General features: G+C 37.4%; 1 pseudogene across 1 annotated transcript; it reads right to left on the bottom strand.

The window, feature by feature from the left end:
* Nucleotides 1-1,201: 1,201 nt before the first annotated feature.
* LOC147493724 (lysine histidine transporter 2-like) lies at nucleotides 1,202-3,826 on the bottom strand (annotated as a pseudogene). The gene is made up of 7 exons (XR_015198230.1): nucleotides 3,577-3,826; nucleotides 2,686-3,072; nucleotides 2,172-2,565; nucleotides 1,967-2,072; nucleotides 1,762-1,853; nucleotides 1,543-1,611; nucleotides 1,202-1,443 (listed from the first exon to the last, which is right to left on the bottom strand). The product of XR_015198230.1 is annotated as a lysine histidine transporter 2-like (transcript).
* Nucleotides 3,827-5,829: the final 2,003 nt, after the last annotated feature.

The raw sequence follows: 5,829 nt of genomic DNA on the forward strand, positions 1-5,829 counted from the left end.
TTCTTCCTGTTGTGGATGAACTCTGCTGCAAACGTCTCAGCTAGTTTGTCGAAATTGCTGATTGAGTTCGGGGTGAGCGTGTAGAACCATTCTAAAGCTCCGTCCTTCAAGCTGGCTGGAAAGAGTTTGCACTTCAGGTAGTCGTATTCTGGAGCTGGCTGAAACGAGCTACGTGCTAGCCTGGACACGAGCTACCGTCGTACAACGGGAACGTTGGTTGGATGAACTCTGAAGGCGGTTACTTGTGACTGATCTCCGTTGTGAATGGTGACACCTTGTACGACTGGAGTATCTTCTGAGCGATATGGATCGCGCTTGTCTTGTCGTTTGACTTCTCCAACTTTTGTGCGAAATCTTCTAACCTTTGATTGGTGGTTGCGGTGAGGGCTGCGACGGCGTTGTTCTCTACTGCATCTGGAGTGCCGTTGTTGGCGTTGGAGGTGGCCTATTCGCGTATCGTCTAGTTTTCTTGTTGCAAGGTGATGAAAGCTTCTTAGAGTGTCTTCATCTGTTCTGCTAACATCTGAAGTGAAGGGTCCATGGTGGTTTTTCTGACCAGCTTCGTGGGCTTTAGAAAATAGTGTGTGTTCTTTTCTTAAGGAAACGAATCGGCAGACGGCGCCAATGTAAATGTTTGGTGTTTACTGGACAACGACATGAAGATTTATGTAATTGGGAATGACTACACTCTTCTCAGGATAAGAGTTGCCTACGTATCAAGTTTTTTGGGGTAAACTTGAATCAAGCCTTACGTAGTTCATCTCTCTCTACTTATAGATGTTTGAGCTAACTTTCCTTATTTGCTCCAAGCCGTTATGAAGTGTAAATCCATCTTGTGTGTTATCTTGATGATTTGCCATTACTCTGATGTTACAAAGTTAATGTCTCCTTGATTGGTGCGTTGACTGAGCTCCAAGATTGTGCTAGTTGATTTGCTTACATATATGGCTGTAACTGATACTGGGGACGACCTGGGTTCGAGTCATTAGGACGTTCTGATAGAGTGGTACGAGCTGGTGTATGGACACGTATTATGTAGTGTAGAACGGAGGGTACTTACACAGTTACACCATACCATTAAACAAAAATTCACAAACGTGCCCAATAGAATACAAAAGTGTAAACGTACAGTGAAATACAGTAGACTTCCCCATCCAAGAGTTCCATGACGACTGTACTCTTTAGTGACGACCGCCTACAAATAAATTGAGCACACACCACTGGTACGAATCATCCTTGTTCATCTGTTAAACCATTGTGACCAACACTAAATTGTCTAATTATAATTTCTGATGGAGTTCCCGGCCTAAGCTTTCAGCATCATCCTGTTTTCCCTTTAGAGGATTACGAGAAGAACTTGTAGGTTTTGGCTGAAATAATGATCGATCTTAATGCACCAATGGGTGGCAAAACCATCAACATAACTCCCAATATTATGCAAATCTGGAAGTGAAAAACGAAAGCAAATATCAGCTAATCATTACAACGGAAGTGGCTACTGGCTACATAAACGATATAGTTCCACCTATTTTTTTAACTTACCCAGTTTATACACCAAGATAAGCTGAACGTTTTAGGTTTGACAATTGCAAGCCACATTATGCAAGGTAGCTGTGTAACACAGGGATATATAGTGGCAATAAAATAATTAGCACTCACATAGCTAGTCACACAAGTTCTGGCAATATATATCAAGATAGAAAGCAAAATTGTTTGAGCAAGGTTGGCCAGTAAGAGAGAGGGAAAGAAATTATTGCATACAAAATATGAAGCCGGGGCGAAAGCAAATCCTCCAAAGAATCCAAGAAGTCCTCCAAAGAAGGGGACACATATACCAACGGCCATTGTAAATGCTGCATTTCAGGAACGCATGCATCAATAAACGAAATCCAATTTAATGTTAAAAGTCCCAAATACTTGCTACGATTTAAGAAATGCAACTAAAAACAATGGAGGCATTACTTACCAACATAAAGACTGCGCGTAATCAAACGAAGAGGAAGGCTAGGAGTGAAATCCCATTTCTTCACCAACACTGTTTCCATCATATCGAATACTGGCATAGCGAAAATCTACAGTTGCGAAAGTAAAAAGGAAATAATTAGAATTGTACTAGTTCTTAAGAAGCGTAGTTTGAGGAGTTCAAGCAAGTGAGAACGCAAAATCCACACCTGATAACTTCCAATAACATGGATGACAACAAATATGTTGGCCATTGCAATCAACCAAGTTGGTTTCTCTAGTGAGATGAGGATGTTGTCTTCAATTTTGTTGCCAAACACATAATACCCAATTAGACCAACGGGGAAGTAACACAAAGCAACCATAATATAGGCAACTACAGCAGCCTTCAACATGGGCTTCTTCGACGGGTTCTCAGGAGTAGACGGGATAGTGGCTTGGATCTCTAAGACCACACTATGCCCTGCATAAGAAAAGGCTACGTCTCCCAAAGCATTGAAGAAGTTAAACATAACTCCCGTTTTTGTGGTAGCTTTGTAGCTGTAATCAACATCCGGTTGGACCGCCTTATGAATTGAAGCTCCCCAAGCAATGGTTGAGTAACTGTTGAAATCAGTGATCATGTTAAATTAGTAATAAGACCATGTCAGCAAAGATCACCATTAGGTGACCCAAGTAATGAAACTCTAATGGGGTTTCACAAGCAAAGAGGGAAGAGAATACCTCAAGGACATTACTGCAGCTGCCTAAGATACAGCTGAGATTGAGTTGAAGTTTGGCAACTGGGAGAGAAAGAAGTGGCAGGAGGCAAAGATCATGATGAAATATGTGAGCTTAATATCTTTGCAGGGTTCTTTACATAGCAGTTTATGAACCTTTTGCAATGATTTCCCTCCTGTCACCATGTAGACTATGTCCATACCCACTTCAACAATCAGCTGTATAGGTACAACAATCCACAGCCCGAGCCTTTCGCCAAAGGCGTGTTGACCAAGTTCATGATATCGGTCAAAGCGCTTTCCAGGGACCATCTCATGCATTTCAACCATTTGCCATAGAGTATACAAAGTGATTACCCACGAGAGGATGAGTACGGCTACTCCAGGGCCCCTACATATTACAAGCATAAATTGCTTAAATTGTGGACTCCACACGCATACGTACAATAGTAAATTATGATAGAGAGAAAAATGTGAATTCTAAAATCCAATCTCAGAATAAAATTTTGTTTCAGTTAAATCCAAACAAGATCGAGCCTACAAAATTTTCATTGTCATCAATATCTAAATCCGACCCTTTTTGTCATGTAAATATAATTGCATTCCTATGAATATTCAGAATATCAAAACAAAAAACAGATCAAAATACAGAGTTTAGAAAATTCTAAAGAAAAACATTTCAAATCATCTAAAACAACATTATAACGTTCTACAGATATTCTTTGGAACAAAAACGTAAGGAGATGGTTTGGTCTGATATTATTCAACAATCAACAATGTGGATAACAGATGTAATTGCGCTTAATACATAAAAAAATTAAAATTATTATCATTTCCATAAAACAAATCTATAGAAAAAGTTATATTTAAAAAAAAAAAAAAAAGAAAAACATACCATCCAAGTTCAGACAAGGCATAAGGAAGGCTAAGAACACCAGCCCCAACCATAGCAGTAACATTGTGAAAAGCTGAATACCACCATTTTGCTTCTCGCGAAGAAGTTATAGGAAGCCAATCATCAATCGCCTTCTCTTTGGCCGTTCTTGTATCAACCTCTGGATCATTATGTCCCATCTTCAACAACACCAACAAAAGCTAGAAAAGAAAAAAAAAAAAACTAACCAACACCCAAATGATCAAACTATTTGTTTGAAATTCCTTGAAGATCAAACAAGGAACTTTAAAAAAAAATTAACAATGAAATATGACGTTTATAATTGTACCAAGATCTCGCCCTGCCAGTTGGAAGATGGATAAGTTGGTTTCTATATTTAGCTATAGAATCTTTGAGAATGTGGACAGTATTGAATCAAGAATAAAATGTGCCTGTCTGCCAACAAATTACGTTTAAATTAACATGTGGGTTCTTCAAAGTCACACTATTTTTAGAACTAATCAGAATCAACTGCGTTATTTTTGGTATGCTGATAAAATTATTTTCGATATATGAAAGCGCATTTATCGATATACCGTTGGTACCTTGGTGGGAAAGTTAAGTACAGTGGGTTGGTTGGTCATATGTACTCGTAATAACTTTTCGCCAGGGTATATGGGCGCGCTGGATTTATGGCCACTCATTTTAAATTTTCTTTTCTGACAGGGTGACAAAGTTTTGGTAAAATGAACACTTAAAGGTAATATTGTAACATCATATCTCATATCTCTCTCGCTCTAACCTAAAATTTGGCAAAGTAAAATAGAATAGTCCTTTTCTCTCACTCTAATCTTCTCTCTGGCACTCGAACTCTAATTTTCTCTCTCGTTCTCACCTAAAAAAAATATGGCAGGGATCACCACTCCAATTTTCTCCCTCACTCTCACCTAAATTTTGTTTGCATCTCCAATTTTTTTCTCTCTTAGGGGTCATTTGTTTTTCTGAGCCTCTGAATGCTAAATGCCTCATCTTCTGAATGTTGAATGCTGATCGCTGAACTCTAAAATACACGTTTGTTTTCTATCAAAATGATCTGGCTCTGAATACTAAATATAAATCATTTGGACAATTTCACCCATTATTATCTATTTTGAACACAATTTGATTGTTTATAAAAACAAAATATATGAAAATACCAACTTAAATTAAATTACAGGTTCTTATTATAGAAGTGAAAATAAATACATTTATCTATTTATTATTATTTTCGGCTAATTAATTAGAAAAATGTGGGCAATTTGAAAAAATTAGTTACCAAGTTGTTGTAGAAAAAATTTCATTGGCTCATTTTTCTTTTAAAAAAACAATGGGATGGGCTTTGCTTTGTTATTACTTGTCATAACTTGTAACATGCAAACAAGACCATTGTATCATATACACACCCATCCCATTACCCATCGCTATCAAAATCTAGAGAACCCAATTGTTCGTCTCTCTCTCCTCTAGTCCTCTCTCTCAAAACCCAATCGTTTCTCTATCTCCAAAAAATAGAGGAAAACCCCATCATCTCTCTCTCCTCTAGCATGGTTGAAGATGAAGGGGTAAGGCTGGAACTAGGCAGCTAAAACAAATAGATTCAGCATTCAGGAGAAAGATTGTCGCGGAACGTTGAAGACTAAGGTATGCGCTGAATACTAAATAGAAAAAAGAAACAAACAACTATTTTGGTCGCAGAATGTTGAAAACTAACTATTTAGCACCACTGAATGCTAAATCCGAAAAAAAAACAAACAACCCTTTAGTGTACTTTGATTTTCCTAAATCTTCAGTATTAGGTTAATTGATTTCTTCTGTCTTCTTGTCTGAATTTCTTCTTTATTTGTGAAGTTCTAAGTGCATAAGTCTTTTGATATGACAAAAGTTCTGGATATGACACATAAAATGGTATATATAGTTCAATTAGTTAATTATAGTGATCTAACACTTTCTATATAGTTCAGTATGTTAGAGTCTTTCTGCAGTATGTGAGGTGTAGTTCTATATTAAATATGTGAACTAGCTAAGCTAGTCTTGAATATGACACTTTATGCGGTATATTTCAGTATGCTAACTATATGAGAACTAGCCCCAGATAAGGATAGTTCATGTTGCATATTGCAGTGTGTTAAATATGATAACTGAGTAGTATGAGACTTTATTTGGTATAGTGCAGTATACACAAAGTGAGTTACTCTAGACTATGACATTTAAAGTACGATAATATTAAGAAGTCAT

This window comes from Coptis chinensis, chromosome 6 (genome assembly GCF_015680905.1).
Source record: "Coptis chinensis isolate HL-2020 chromosome 6, ASM1568090v1, whole genome shotgun sequence".
Classification (NCBI taxonomy): Eukaryota; Viridiplantae; Streptophyta; class Magnoliopsida; order Ranunculales; family Ranunculaceae; genus Coptis; species Coptis chinensis.